Source organism: Ictalurus punctatus, chromosome 14, assembly GCF_001660625.3.
Source record: "Ictalurus punctatus breed USDA103 chromosome 14, Coco_2.0, whole genome shotgun sequence".
NCBI classification, from domain to species: Eukaryota; Metazoa; Chordata; class Actinopteri; order Siluriformes; family Ictaluridae; genus Ictalurus; species Ictalurus punctatus.
Genome location: NC_030429.2, coordinates 12,501,485 through 12,518,596, shown reverse-complemented (window position 1 = coordinate 12,518,596; position 17,112 = coordinate 12,501,485). Strand labels below are relative to the sequence as shown.

The window sequence follows — 17,112 nt, the reverse complement described above, 5'->3', positions numbered from 1 at the left end:
GTTTTGTGCAATATAATGCTGTGTAACCTTAAGCTGAGATAGTTGTATTGAAATTGTCTACATACTGTATATAATAAATATTTATTATTTAAAAATATTATATATATATATATATATATATATATATATATATATATATATATATATATATATATTATAATATTATATAATAATATAATACATATTATTCAGCCAGCACCTGCGACGGTCCCAAATCTCCTCTCTGCTGATGTTACAGACATTTTCTAGCTTTTCATATAGAGCTATGTATTTACAGCTCACAATTTGATTCCTTTCAATTCAGTGTACTACCGTGAGATTACGAAAGGATTTACAGCCATCCTGAGACTTCATTTCTATAGCCTACATTATGATTTTAGTTTTTGCATGCCCACTTCCATTTCATGCTTTTAAAAAAACTTTCATGCATAACAATGAAACAAAAGCAGTAGGCCTAACATAATGCATATCATGTTCATTTAGAAACAGTTCATGTGAATCAGAAATGTCTGAACATACATGAATCAGTCTGCACAGTTTTTTCTTTGTGTGTGATTGTTGCAGCCAAAAATGCTTGATTCTGCTGCAGGTTTTTTCAAAATCTGTGATGCAACTTGCGGTGTTTTTTGCGCCTTATTTTGCGGAAAACTACTTGAATTGCCGAAATTGCAATTGCACGAAATTGTTTTTCACGGCTTTTCACAGTGACGTTTGTTGGTAAATGAGACGTTTTAACTATACTCATGTTCGACACACGTGAATCGAACAGGGCTTTAACTGAATGTGAGTCGCGATGACGTCACATGACACGTCTTGGCCCAAATCTGCGGAAAATGAGTAGATTATTTCAAAAATTGCAAGCTCCTCAGAATGTTGCTTTATTCTGCATTAATACAGGGACTGACAGGTGTGTGTAAAAGTGCCTACCTGTTTGTGATTGCTTCTGAGTTGTAAGTGACCATATTGTAATAATGTCTTGACTCTTTCACTCTTCATTCTTCCATTATTCATTTTATGTTCTATATAAAGTTTGGCCAGATTTCCAGATCATCCTTCCAGCTCTCCACCATTCAGCTTATTTTGTTCCTTACTCGTGCCTGCACTGTCATACCTGCCCTCTTCCACTCTCATGTCTGTCAAAGACATGTTCACACACAGTATGGCCTCCACTGATTTAATGCTTCTGTACATTGCTCTTATTACCTCTGGCCTCAGAATTCTTTATAAAATCGTATGTATGTAACGGTCTGACTTTGCTTTCCAGTGAAGATATGATCTGTATTTTTAAACAGAAAATCCGACTTGTGATCATTTCAATTGACAGTTGTTGTGTAAACCAGTGATCCCCAACTCTAAAGTTGTACTGCTCAGGAAGTTGACTCAGAAAGGGCATTTTAATGAGCTTGAGAATATCTGAGAATGCACTTACAATATGTCTTCACTTGACCTCCTTCGCGCCTTGTCACGGGGTCTCTCTGCTTGCCACGGCTGGGAATGTCTTTGCCATTTCTGCAGGTTTGGTTATGGTCATGGTCAAGGACATGAAGTAAACAATATCTAACTATAGCAAAGCAATATTTTTAAATCTCTCTGTTGTAAGAATAATCTGTAAACATCGGTGAGTGGTTTATTTAATCAGAATGTGCCTCAACTTGTCTGCTGAGTAGCTACTTTGCTCAACTGCATTGGCCAATTAACCTAACAAGCATTAAAATGGTTTAGTACAATACTAATACTAATACTCAAATACTACAATAAATTGATGAGCTTTGTATTATGCTGTTAAGTTTATAAAAAAAAAATGCATCCTGCCACACACACACACACACACACTGAAATGAACAGGAGACTGCAAACTTGCAAGAAGTGCACACACACTGTTAGAGTAGTGAAAACAATAAAATATGCAGTGCAGGGGTACTCAAGGACCACTAAACTATAAGTAACTAGCTTTAAAAACCCCCTCAATAAAAATCATCGACTCATTTTCCACAGCTACAGTTTTGTTGTGGTATCTTTACTGCAAAACCTATAAATATATTCACATGATAACACACTTATAGTTTTACTAGCCAATATGAAACTTAGAAGCAGATGCCACACACATAAAAAGTAACACTAAAATGAGTGAAGCACACAAATGTAAAGTGGACGTCATTATATTCCATGAACCCTCTGGTACCTAGAGTATGTTGCATATTCCCCTCTACGGGTCTGATTTGTTGTGCTCGATGTACCACATGGAGTGTCAGTGATGTGTATGAGTGCCTGTCACCTGAGACCTTCCCAAATTTATTCTATATGCACACAAATCAAAAAGCCATGACAAAACAATTATGTTAAGAATAAGCATAAAAAACACCACCTAGATGACTTTTTTCATTCAGTAGCTCCCTGAAGACATACATGTGCTCCATCTCAAACGCATACCATAGCCACAGCTCAGACAACGACTCCACGTACAATGAATCTGTCTAATATATCTAATAAAGAGCAATACCCACAGACCTGTACAGGCAAAACCCGTCCAGATGTGGCATGCTGCTTGTGCTTTCACACACTCTTTTTATCATGCAGACGGTGTCTACATGAAACTATGGACACAGAAATTCACACACAGATAGCATGACAAGTGCAGGTAAAAAACACTGCTAGTGGTTAGTACATAGTAGACCTGCAGAGGAAAGCATCTTGTTTACATTAAAAAAAAAAAGGATATACCATTGGTATAAGAGCGCAAAGAGTTTATTTTCCGAATTCAAACAGACACACTTGGTGTCCTGGCACGCACACACACACACACACACACACACACACACATAACAACAGGACAGAGCATGCTCCCGTGGAAAGAGCCACAGGGGAGAAAAAAGGAGGAGGGAGAGCAGGAAAGAAGGAGAAAGCAAGATGGGTGAAAAGAGGGGAGCCAGTGACAAATATCTGAAATTCCAGCATCTGCTCCGTCCTCTCAGAGTGACCTACAGTCAGGACTTACCTGAGAGGTTCTGCTTTCTGATGACCTGAGAACATTAAATCAGGGATCATAAAATGAAACACACTTTGATTCGTCTGGTTTTGACATGTTTCATGTCACACTGGACAACAGTTACAGCAGCAGGAGCACACAGATCTAAGCGGCACTTTACTAAAGGTGAAGCTTTATATGGATGACAGACCATTCTGTTTAGTGCTGAGGAAACAGCAAAGCACTTTATATTTGCTTCTCCTATAAACTTCACTCTGTCCATCTCTCAGCTTCCCAAAGCCAAATTTCAATCTCCTTTGCAATCACTTACAGGACAATGCCAATAAATACAGCTCATATAACAAGACCTGTACTGCTCTGACATGTATTGCTCTGTTGGAACCAGATGCCAGGTAGAAAAAGGGCATAAAATCATAACCACTCAAAAACTTTCCATTGCTTATAATGATGCCTTTCCAGTAGTTTCCAGTAGTAACAGTATCATGGCAATGTTTCACAATCATTTTTTTTAACCTCCACTTCCTTCCCTAAAGGCAAAAAAAATATGATGTCTTCTAAAATGCTGGATTTTTTAAATACTGCATGATGAACAGAAACACACACACACACATAGAATCTAATACTATACACATGCAGCAGAACACACACGATGTTTATGATGGTGGCCAATGACGGCTAATGACAGAGTACTAAAGACATACACACTTTACCAGAAGAGTGGCAATAAAGCCTCTATATGAACTCGCAAGAGCTCACACACACGCGCACACACACACACACGCGCGCACACACACACACACACACACACACACACACACACACACACTGAAATTCAAGCATATTCAAGAAATTCATACAATAACCCAACAGGAAAAAAAATCAGTGGATTATCTGAAAACAGTGTTCATTCACAAAGCTGAGGATTTAAACATCAATGAATAAATACACTGGTGTTAATGCTCTGGCAAGCCCAATCACACTCAAAACAGTAAGTGTAGACTCTCACCTTGCACGCTGCTTGGTCAGTTCCGACGTGAGTGTGTGTGCATGTGTTGTGTTGCCTTCCTTTTCTCTTTCTAACTGACTCCTCTCATCCTCTCATCGTGTGGCTCCAGTTACGCACCAGTGCCGAAAAAAGGAAGGGGAGGGAGGGTGTGGGGTGTGTGTGTGTGTGTGTGTGTGTGTGTGTGTGTGTGTTGGGGGGGGGGGAAGTCCAGAAAAAGGTTTAATAACAACAGAAAAATTACTCTGGTGAAGTAAAAAAAAAAAAAAAAAAAATCACAACTGGAACTGTTATGAACTCCATATATACACTCTTTCTTCCTTATACTGAACAGTCATGTGAAGAGACATGGCCATTTCCCTGAACTGTTTGTATCTTCTCTCCACATTTTGCACAGCACTTTCTCTTTCCGCTTAATCGCCTTCCTTCAACCTCTTACCTACAGCCTTCTTCTTCTCTCTCCCCACCTCTCCCTCTCTCCTCCTCCCCTTTTTTCTCTCTCTCCCCCTCTCCCTCTCTCAGCTGTGCACCTGTATGAGGAACACCCACCTGTCTGGATTTTATTAAAGGTGATGACTTCCAGAGGAGCTACCTAAATTCTATACCTCTTTCCTACTCTACTTATGATGTCATCATCTCATTTGCATACTAATTAACATCCCTTCTATTTCACTAACTGACTCACTCAGTCTTCTCTTTTTTCACCTCTTTTTCAGGTTTTCCATCTGTCCTTACAGGCATTTTCATCATTAGTACTGCGTTACAGAGCTTATGCCAAATCTACGATACTTTTATCACTTTTAACTAGGGACGTATTGATACTGATATACAGGGTGTCCCCAAAGTCCATACATATGGGAAATGATCACTTTTTGCAAAGTGTCTTCCAAAATTGTTCATACTTTAAATTATAGATGATATATATTATGTATATGTATATCCTGTAAGAATACCTGTAAGAAGTACTGTTACCAAACTTAATAACAAATTCAAAAAGACTGGAAGTGTTGCAGACCAACCAAGAAGTGGACGTCTATGAACATCCACTGACGAAGGCACAACTAACGTGGCGCTTGCAAACTTAGTCCCCTATGTATGGAGACTTTTGGAACACGTTGTAGTATCAGTCTTACTCTGTGCTCCTGTACTTGTACTCTTGCTAATAAAAAAAAAATGCACTGATATTTACATCTGATATCATAGTTTTGCAATTATAACTGGAAAAAACAAAGGCACCAAAGCAAGCAAACTCTTTTTTTTGTGGATTTTGGGTACATTACATACAGTCTGCTGATATTAGCGCCCTCTTCAAAATGTAACAAACTCATGTGGTGTGCTGGGTTTGTCTTGTGTGTGTGTGCGTGCATGTGTGTCTGTGCATGCCTACAAATAAACTATAAAAACCAAACATAACTAGAGCACAAACAACAGCAAATTTTAATTTCTTAAATTTCTTAAATAAATAAATTTCTTAAATTTAATTTCTTAAATACTTGAGGACTTCAGTTGCCATAACTGTTTACCAGGGTTTATTTTTCCAATGGTGCAGAGTTCATATCTCAAATACATCAATGTAATAAGAATTCCCTACTATAAGAGTCCCATAGAGTGAGACAGTAGGCTATGAGTGCTTCATTATTGCTCTGAGGTCCCTCTCTGCATCTCTCACACTATTCAAAAGACATCAATAGAGTAACAATAGCTGCCTGTTTATAATGCAGGCATTAATGGTAAACGAATCTGGGCTATCTCACTCAGCAATGCTCTGACAGGTGTGCGATATGTTTTGCTTATAATTTCCAGGGAGGGATACGTTTCAAAGATAAAATATTTCTGTTTAAGATACACATGATTCACTCAACGATCATCATAACCTCTGCCTTGCTAACGGAGAAAAACTTTATTTAATGTTTCACAAAGTGTACTTTGAGTAACATTAGTGCAACAAAAATGTCCTGATAGTTCTTAGTAAGTGCTGTTAATTTTTTTTTTTGCTAATTCCAATATGTCATATAAACACCCATTTCACACACAATCTCTTGCTATAAATACATATGATACATAGTCAGCAAAGCCATGAGCGAGGCCCTGAGCAACTTCCGTCCACCCTTTGAGGCGGCCCATGGACCATAAAACAATCCTGTGCTGCAGCACCATTTCAAAACCCCTTATATTCTGGATGACAACTGTTCATGGAAAATACCTTAGAAGTGTGCATTTGAAAGACACAGCAAAACAGATAACAAGATTACTGCAGAGGATTTTTCCAGTGCATTGGCCTTCGTGACTGCATATGGCAGGCTTTTCTCCTTAAACGAGTTTATGATCTTGGCAGTTTCCTTCCAAAATGTGCGGAATGCATCGCAATGACTGGCTTCCACTTGTGTCCAGTAAAGTCTCACTGACTTTTTCCTTGAAGGCATTACCTTGGCTTAAGTGAAAATATTTAGGAGACTCCACACGGATAAGAAATCCAAGTTATTGACCTGGTTGAGTACTGTGGGCTGCACTTCTGAGTTGACTTAGAATCAAGAACTTCAAACCATAAACTGCACAAATGGCAAACCTCTAGCAACACCTACTTTGGGAAATGTCAGCTCCACTAGCCCAAAAGAACATCCTACAGTTAGACAAAGGACATCATGCAACAAATACTTCATGCCCTTTAGGCCACCAAGTTGAAGTAATGAAAGACAAAGCAGATACTTGCCATGTAAAATCTTCATGAAGCTCAATGGAAGTGAAAACCACAGCTAGCTGTGTTTGGATGAAGTAGCAGTTTAAAGGAAAACAAACATGACCTAGATCTCATAAACAAACCAGCAGATGCTATGCCACTCTACAGCCAGAACCACGAAACCTGATCAGGAGCAGGATTGTGGATGTGAATCCCTTAATGTAATCCTAGTCCAAATGCACATCATCCTCCATATCCACGAAAGAATAGAAATATCTGCTCGTTTGTCGTGTCTTATTCCTCTGTTCACTCACATTATCACATGGGCAAGGGTATAATAAATAAACTAAACAATGATATAAAAGTGACCAGGAAATATAACACAGTCTGTGAGAGTGTTTAGGTTTTAAGGGAGTTAGTAATCTTAGCCAATAAGGCAATGACCTGACAGAGTCATTGAATGCCTCTAACCTCTCTCTCTCTCTCACACACACACACACACACACACACACACACACCAATAGCTCTATACATTCACACATTCTGCATTATCTTTCTGGTAATGTGACTAGCTGACTGGAAATGGTTTTTCATAATTTTCTCGAGAATTATTGCTGGCAATGGTATCCCTGGAACAGTTTATCTTACTGTAAACTGCATATTTCAGTAATCAAAGTAGTCACATTCTTACAGAAATTCTGGATATTTTCTGGCCATTCCATTTTAAATTTCTTAAAATTAGTGCCTTGGTGAGTTTGTGTCTGTATCATCATAATCATTGCAAATAACTATAACATGGTAAATATGAGGTAAAATAAGCGTGTGATTATTTTGATTACAGAAATGCATTATGTAGTTATATTTGCTCTGAAGAAACATCCAGCAAGACCTTTTTGGGGAAAAGAATATATGATTATTTTCCCAGAAAATAGAAGACAGTAATTCAGGACAGTGTTGAGTATTAAAATTAAAGATGTAACTCATGTCTTCAAAGTCAACAGTTCATTTAAATAATGGTATCTGATAACAGAATAACAGAAGTATCTAAACAAAACACAAAAAAGGTGCTGTATAGTCATAATTGAATAGATTTCAACAAGCCTCATTGAGAGGCTTCAGTCAGCACAAGGAGCATCAGTCACTACAAGTAATATGGTTTGGGTCTAAAGATGAGATAAAATGTATTAGTCTAATAAATGCCTCATACAGTGTAGCTGTGGGTGTAAAGTTTTAAAATACTGCTCTCCAGGTGAAGATGTTCTCAGGTTCTTAGTTCTGCCCCCAAACCTTTTTCTGTGAGAACACTTTAAAGTTTCCAATACATCCTTTACATGACTGCAACCAAATCCCTATAAGTCCATCATAAAGAAAACACTGATATCCAAGTTTTCCAAAAGGACCACAAAGCCCCCCCCCCCAGCACACACACACACCCACAGATATTTTCATAGTCGGTGTACTCAATGTAAACGAATCATGAAAAAATGTATTCACAATCAAAACAAAGCAATGACATATGACAACAAAAGAAGCTTTTGCATAGATGTATATGCAGTAGGTTTGACTGACGGGTACAGATAAAATCAGTGATAAGTTACTACCCAAAGAGTTCCCTCATGGGTCACTGTTTCCAATCACACCTGCTCCTTTTCTCTTTTGCCCTTGGCAACAAGCATGCCAGTCCAGACAAGCAATCAAAGAACACTGTAGTGCATTGATACCTGTCTGCTATGGGATGCATGCCCAGGTTTTTTCTTTTTAATGTTTTTGCTTGTCAAACATGGCTGCCACTTTTCAGCCAAGTTATGCAGGCACAAGAAAACACTCAAAAATATTTGTAGGAAATGAGTCTCAGACACCACTGAAAATTTATGCAGAGTATTTAAAATAATATATTAATATATGAATATACTACCAGCTGGATTTATATAACTCTAATCTAATATTAGCACAACTCTTTTTTTGGGATTTATTCATTAAAGAATTTGGCCAGTGGAGCACAATAGTGCAGAAATCAATAACTTCTGCCTTGCATGGCCATGCTGTTTAAAAACCAATCACCACCAGTGAACTGTGAAAACCATTCGGAAGAACTCAGGCAGAGCGTGCACATAATAAGTCCACATAACAGTGTCTATGTCTCACTGCTTTCTCTGGGTTGTGGACCACATTCAAGCATCTTGCTGGCCTCCATGTGCCAAATATGGATCGAAGATACAGGTTCAATCTGCTTCCATTTAGAGAGAAACATTTGGATAAGAGATAAAGCAGTCCCATATGATTTGTTCTCTTCCCTCTTTTAGTCATTAATTGGAAACAAACTGCCATCCACAGTGACATTCAAAGAGCTCCAGACCTGGGATGGCTCAAAAGAGACAGCCATGTATCAGAAGTAGAAGTAAGGAGCAGTTTCCAGGGCCGGGTTGGTGAAAAAGTCTGCAGGAAACTGGCAGAGTTGTCATTTTTACAGGCATGTACTTATGTTTGCAACAAAAAGAACTGACCCATGTATAGTAATCCTCAGTGTAATATAAGAGCTCTTTATTGAGACACTAAACCACTGCAACATGATATTAACTTATGCAACTGATTTTATCCTTTGGTCTCATTAGGGAAAAATACAGGTAAAGAAATGTAAAGGTGGGAAAGATAATATTATCTTCAGAACATACAATCACTGACATAGTCTAGAGCATTTGCATTGCTAGTATGATAGGACAGGGCTCTTAGTGTCACATTGTGATTTTCAATCTTAAAATAATTGCCAATAGGGTATAAAAAGCATACAAGCTGATGCCATATTAATTACAGAAACGAAACCACAGCAGTGAGTGATATCTAGTCATTTGGAAAAAATATAAAATAAATTTGCTGTCACCACTTACATTCCACTATAATTTGTTCATGAGGTCTGTTTCCCATTCTAATAATAACACAATGTCTTTTACACTGATGACTCTTGAACTAGTTCCAGAAACAGTTCTCCTCATCAGATGCATATTTTTGCTTGTCCACTGTTCCACATTGTTCCACACTGTTCAACAAGTCTCATCTTTGCATTGTCTTCTTAATGTCAGACATAATATTTTACTATATTTGCCACATAAACAGATTTTTTTTTGTCTCTCAGCAGAAGTAACTGTGCATCAGTACAAAGTTATTCTGACTTATCACCTTTATCCTATGATGAAACATTTTTATCTGGATGGGAGTGGCGTCTTCCAGGAAGACAATGCCACATACACAGGACATGAGGTGCTCACGGAATGGCTCAATGAGTATGAAACTGATGTCAATGGCCTCCACAGTCATCAGATCTCAACACAATTGAACATCTATGGGAGATTTTGGACTGAGAACACTCTCCCTCTCCATCATCATAAAATCACCAACTGACAAAAATATATTTTAGACTAATGATGCTTATTCCTCTTATACAGTTCCAGAGACTTGTCAAATCTATGCTAAAGAGTGCTGAAGATGTTCTGATTGCTAATGTTGTTTTTCCATTACCTTACCACCTGTCTGTGCATGGGGCTTCAAAACACAATGTAACTGTTTTGGTAATCATTCATAAAAGTGCACCATTCCACTCTATGAAATCCTTCTCAAAGTTAGGAAGCAAAACCAAGTGATCTGAATTTTTTTTTTTTCTTACAGTAATGTAAATCACAACCCACCATTATGAAAGATATTATTTTCAATATATGTCTTATAGATCTTATTAGCCTGTTTTACTGGTTAATGCAGTGAATTTAATCCAAATCTCAATAACTCAAAAACAAGTAGGCTTATAAATAATGTAAAAAAAATAAATAATTCCACTATGAGTGGAAGGTTTCGGAATAAAAATCTCCATGGTTCCAATAACTACCCAACATATTAGTCTACACATTTATTCTGTCTAATAAATGAATAATCAGATTATATCGATAAAACACATCTGCACTGAGGGAGTCTGTGATTGTACAGTTAAAGGAACCCATGGCAAAAAGATAAGCAGGGATGATTTCAGGTGCTTAATGGTCACCTTTTCTGCAAGCTTATTGAGAACTGGTGGTCCAGTCAGTCCACTAGTCCATAATTTGGGACACTGGTCCTAAATGTGGATCATGTTGCTCTGGCCACAGAGAGACAGACAAGGGACCTCAGACCATGGCAGCATACAATTATCCCAAACAAGTGAGCCAGACGAAGCTCTTACCAATAAGCTGAAAAACAACACTACACACATATGTACACACTCACTCACGCATATGAAAAAGCACAATTATGCACTCAAACTTCTCAGTCTAGGATTTCATCTTCTTACATAAGTGTCACACTTCTCACACAAACTACTAATTAAACACACACATGGGACTAGAACTGAAAAGTGTTATTTAGACGATTCTACACGAATCTAATTCTATATTTAATCAATCAAACTAAACCAGAAACAGATTTTCTCTGAGCAAACTCACATACACACTCAATTCAGACAGACATCCATGCACAAACATTTTCTTCTATTTATAAAACATGCTATGACTGGTTCTAAACTGCATATGCCCTTTAAACATGGGCTCAAGTACTCAGTAAGGAGCAAGCAGGCATGTGTGCAGTGCTGGCATTCACATGCATTCCTCACACACCCCTCAAGGGGTACCTGAGCATCTCTCACATCATGCGATGCTGTATATTAGATCATGACAAGCTTCTCTAATATATATAGGATTAGTTGAGGAGCATTTCATCAGCCTTGGAGTCCATCCAACAATATCTATACTCACCATATTTTCTTAGATGTTTTCACTTTGTAGAGTAGGGTGGGGTTTGAACAATCAAAGGGTGAGGGAGCTTGAACTTTTTTACAGAGACTACATAAGCCCATATGTTTCAAATGAGGTCAGTCTGCCTGCAACCTGGACATCGGCACACTCGCATATTATATAACCCGTCATATCCAATGCAAAAAACAAAACCAAAAAAACAAAACAAAAAAAAAACATAGAAACAGTAAGCTTGGGCTTCTTTTGGAAGCCTAAGATCTGCAATTTGGTCTTATTTTGGATGTTTTTTTCTTTTCCTGCATAAATATAAATACAATTGACAGTGATCTGAATGCTATTGGGCAACTGAAGCCTACCATCTGACTTAGACATGGTGTGTTGAGTGACCCAATTAGTACATATCAGTGGTCATAAATGTCTAGAGTGAATACCATGTGGCTGCATCCACCAACATATTGAGAAATGAACTGCAAGAACTTCAACAGAGCACTAAGAGCTGGCATCTAAATGTCCATTCCATTGGGAAAAAAAAAGACTAATTCCAGAAGTCCTGAAAGAAAGAAAGAAGCTCTTCTGAAACCTCAATCACTAACACAAATAAGTTAAACCAGGGATATCCCGTAATCAATAGCAATTGGCACAACAGAGAGTTTAGTACCAAACAAAAAAGGCTACACTACCTCCAGGAGCAAGTCCACATGAACCGAAAGACTTAATACACATGACCTCATGAGTTTGAGCTGCAAACAATAGCAAGACCAAAACTGTTGTAGCATTTCATAGGAAATTGTTTCAGTGTGGCTGTATATAAATCTGACTCAAATCTAATTCAGCGAAGAGAGATGCACACTTGGGACAGAACAAACTATAAGACAACTGCAGATGGATGTTGTGCTTTCAAATAGGAAAAAGAACGTACACTCAAATTAGCAGTTTTGAATTGCAAAGTAAAATCAGTGCATGCTTGTAAGATGACAATTAAATATTTGCATGGATTAAAAAAATTGAAAACAATATGTTTTTCTTTTCATCCACATTTGTATTAAAAACTGCCCATTTCATCTTTCCTATGTTCTGTTTTTGTACTGCGGTTGCAGTTTGTTTCAACATGTCCTGTCAGGATGTTATGACATAGTCATACCTACAGGCCTCAGTATGACATTCCTTGCAATGTTTCATTATGAGCTCGAACTTCAAAATATGTGTTTCCTTTCAAATGGAACTCAACGTGGTATGAGCTTCACACTGTGGGAAGCACCCTCGCGCACGACTGGTATCTGAAGTCTGTGTAAAATCATCATCAGCTTTTTTCTCTTCAGTGAAGCCGCATGTCAGTTGTTTGTGTGAACATGTGTAAAACTCTTCACTTCTCTCTATTTTCAAAAGAATCTATATACTGTAGCGAGCATGCCTCTGAAACGGGGGGGGGGGGGGGGGGGGGGACTGGACCTAGTAACCTTTTCTATGGAGGACAGAACCCATGGCACTGACACATTTGGCAGTGGTTTCCACACTGCCAGATGGTTTTTAGTGACGGTAACTTTCCACCTTTTGTTGGACGGAAATCATCAGATTTTCATTGCCCTGTGACAGCTTGATGACCAGACAAAACTGAAGACTTGGGATGACATTGACTAGGGGAGCCCTATAGTAATACTGGGAGCTATCTACCCCAGCAACCTCTCGCCCCTGATCCCTCCCTCCATGGCCCCTCAGGACCACTTCTTTTCTCCTTTTTGGCACTTATTTAAATAAGGCCTACTAACAGGCTGTGGCCGCCCGGTCCCCTTGGCTATCTGCAGAGGGAGGCAGGCCACCACACTTGCTTTCTGTGCCTTCCTCCCAATTCAGCCTATACGGCAGTGGGTCTTGCTTGTGGGTCTCGGCAGTACAATGGAAGTGGTGCAGGCCTACCAGACAGACCAGCTGAATTGTTAGGGAGGCACACGTGAGAAGCTTGGGGATCAGGTTGAACCCCATGGAAAGTTGCTTCTCAAGTTGTGAGTGACTTTTCTAGGGGTTTATTTGGGATTCAAATACGATGAGGGTGTATCTATCCCCAACAGGCATAGGGCAATCCTCTGAACACTGAGCAAGATAAAGTTAGGCCTGGGCATCCCCTCCAGTGTGTACGAGACTGTTGGGGCTTATGGCAGCAGCAGCCAACATCATACCTTTGGGCCCACTGCACATGAGGCCGTTCAGTGGTGACTGAAAGTCGGGGGTTTCGTCCTTAGATGAAACCCCTGAGAGTAATCAGTGTCACGAGGCAATGCCTACTGTACGTGCTCTAAGAACTTGGAGGTGTCCCCTGTTTATAGCCTTGGCTCAAACTCTAGGGGTGTCTCTTATCACAAGACGGTAATGTTAGATGCCTCCCTCATGGTCTCTGGAGTGGCACTTATCTAGTGTGGCATATACAGTGGGTGAAATAAGTATTGAACGCATCAAAAAAATTTTCAGTAAATATATTTCCAATGAGGCTATTTACATTTAATGTTCACTGGACTTTGGTATTAACTCAAGAACTCCACACATATAAAGACATCCAAACATTAAAGTCCATAAATTATGTGTAATAAAGAGAAATGATACAGGAAAAAAGTATTGAACATGCTAACTGAAATTTATTTAATAATTAGTGCAGAAGCCTTTGTTTGTAATGACAGCTTCAAGATGCTTCCTGTATGAGGAAATTAATCGGTGCAGTATTCAGGTGTAATTTTGGCCCATTCTTCTAAACATATTGTCTTAAATTTTGTTCAATTGAATTCAAGTCAGGTGATTGACTGGGCCATTATAACACCTTGATTTTTTTCTCTGGAACCAACTGAGAGTTTCCTATTCTGTATGCTTTGGATTGCTGTGCTGCTGGAAGGTCCACTCATGTCTCATCTTCATCATCCTGGTGGATGGCAGCAGATTCTTCTGAAGAATCTCCCGGTAAAGGATCCATTCATTGTCTGGCAGTACCAAGTCTGCCAGTACCATGCGATGAAAAACAGCCTCATATCATGATGTTTCCACCTCCACACTACACTGTTGGTGTAATGTTTTTAGGGTTATGTGCAGTGCCATTTCTCCTCCAAACATGGTGTGTAGTATGACAGCCAAAAAGTTAAATGTTGTTACCAGTATTTCATAAGCTTTTCCAAATATGAGTTGTAGCAAACTTAAAATGAGCTTCGACATGCCTTTTCTTTAGTAATGGAGTCTTGCGGGGTAAGCATGCATAGAGGTCATGGTGGTAGAGTGCATTGCCTATTGTTTTCTCTGTGATTATGGTACCTGCTGCCTCCAAGTGTTTCTGGAGCTCTTTCTGAGTGGTCCTTGGCTCTTGGGCTACTCTTCTGACTATTCTTCTGACTCCCTGGTCAGAAACCTTGCGAGGAGCTCCTGTGCGTGTCTGGTTGATGATGGAGTGATGTTGCTTCCACTTACAGATAATGGCCCAAATGGTGCTTACTGGAAGATTCAGAAGTTCTGAAATACATCTGTATCCAATTCCATCAATATGTTTCACAACAATAAGGCTGCAAAGGTCTTGAGAGAGCTCTTTGCTTTTACCCACCATGAGATGTTTCTTGTGTGATACCTGGGTAAAGAAAAGCCTTTTTATAGACCATCAATTTATAAACCCAGCCGATATTAATTTGCACAGATATGAGGTATAATTACTTTCTAACTACTTACGGATTTCAGCTGCTTCTTTGCCTTACCTTGCCTTGGAGAACTGTTATTATTGCTATAATACTTTTTTCCTGTGTCATTCCACTTTATTACACATAACTTTATTTATGGACTTTAATGTTGTGAATTCTGTATATTTGCATATTTCTTGAATTAATACTGAACATTTCATGTTGAATAACCTCATTGGAAATATATTTACTGAAAAAATGCTGACACGTTCAATACTTATTTCCCTCACTGTAAATCACTTAGAAGTGTGGGCTGTACTCCTAGCACTGAAATTCTTCTCCTCAGTTGAAAGGTCACCATGTGTTAGACAATACAGCGGTGGTCTCATATATCAAGCACCAGAGAGGATTACGTTCGCGCCCCCTGTTCAGGCAGGCTCAACTAATTCTTCTCTGGTGGAGGGAAGTTTTGTCAGTTAGTGCAATGCATGTTCCAGGCAACCGGATTGTGGAAACAGACATCCTGCCTCGGCAGGGGCTGAGGCCTACGGATTGGAGGCTCCATCCACAAGTGGGTGAGATCATATGGTGGAGGTTCAGCTGAGCGGAAGTGGACGTGTTTACCTCAGAGGAGACAACACGCTGCGCACTGTGGTTCGCCCTCATTCCTCCCGCACCAAAAAAAGGTCAGGGCTGGATGCCATGGTACACACATGGCCGAGGTCATGTTGGTATGCCTTTTCCACAGTCACTCTGCTCCCACAGGCTCTAGCGAGAGTTCGCCAAATCATGCTATGTCTACTGCTAGTAGCACCAGATTGGCCAGCTCAAATTTGATTCTTTGAGATAACATCTCTGCTGGACTGCACTCCCTGGGACATTCCCAATTGCAGGTATGTATTTTTTCAAGCCAGAAGATTGATTTATCACCTTCGGCCGGAACTATTGAAACTGTGAGTCTGAGTTACTGAGGGGCACCAGCTCATAGATTCCAGTCTCTCAACCAAGGTTGTAGAGACCATGTTGAGCCAATAGAGTCAGCTTCAGAGAAGCTTCTGACCCTAAAGGTAGCTTTTTTAGTAGGCCTTGACATCTCTGTTGCCTCTTCCTGTCTTGACTTTGCCCTTGGATTAGCTAAGGCTGAGGCCTCCCTATATCCTAGGCTGGATTATTCCTGAGTGGCTATGTAAGCCGCCCAGCCAGTAGTGTTGCAGGCTTTTTCCCCTCCTCCGATCCTTACTCCGGAACAAGGAAGATTGCACCTACTGTGTCCAGTGAGGGATCCTTGTACTGTCCACTGCTCCGGCCAGTGGCCTAGGTCAGAGCAGTTGCTGGTTTGCTTGGCAGTGATAGTAGAAGTGATGCTGCGTCAAAGCAGCGCATCTCTATTTGGATAGTGTAAGCAATTTCTATTGCTATGAGGTGCGTGGTCTTGCTCCTCTCGGCATAGGGGCTCATTCCACTAGGGGGGTCGCCTCTTCAAAAGCTCCTTCTATATTAAGGCCCACATGACCGCCATTTCAGCTCGCGATGTCCCTATTGATGGAGCCTCTGTGACAGGTCATACTCTCAGTATGATGGAATGGGTATACTGTTCCCACAGTATGAAGCTCATGCAACGTTGAGTGCCCTTTGAAAGGGAACATCTGGGTTACGCATATAACTCTGTTCCCTGAGAAGGGAATGAGACATTGCGTAGCTTTGTCATACAGGGGTTAAGCCTGTAAATTGCGTCTTCGCTTCAGACAAAGAGAAGCTGATGACCTGACCACTGCAGGCCTATAAATAGGCATGATTTTACATAGACTTCAGAAACCGGTCAAGCACAAGGGCGCTTCCCACAGTGTGAAGCTCACACAACGTCTTGTTTTTTATTTTTTACTAATTCATTGGTTCATTGGTTTTTCAATATTTGCTCCTTGTTCAGTTATTACTCAGTTATTAACTCATCATTAAGGAAAATAAAAACTTACACACTGAGTAAATACATGTTTAGATCTTTTTATTTAACGTTACTTAAAGTATGGACAATG

The 17,112-nt window shown here is 39.6% G+C and overlaps 1 protein-coding gene across 4 annotated transcripts in view; it reads right to left on the bottom strand.

Annotated features, from left to right (window-relative positions):
- Nucleotides 1-17,112, bottom strand: part of LOC108275154 (uncharacterized) — a 225,158-nt gene that overhangs the window by 63,518 nt on the left and 144,528 nt on the right. The window contains exons 1-2 of one of the 4 annotated variants that reach the window (XR_008397852.1): nucleotides 3,993-4,158; nucleotides 1,430-1,509 (exon numbers count right to left, since the gene is read on the bottom strand). The exons of 2 other annotated variants lie outside the window; for them this stretch is intronic. The gene's annotated coding sequence lies outside the window, so the exon portion shown is untranslated. Of the gene's footprint in view, nucleotides 1-1,429; nucleotides 1,510-3,992; nucleotides 4,159-17,112 lie in introns of those variants that run through there. One more of the 4 variants, XM_017485772.3, reaches the window with a different exon arrangement.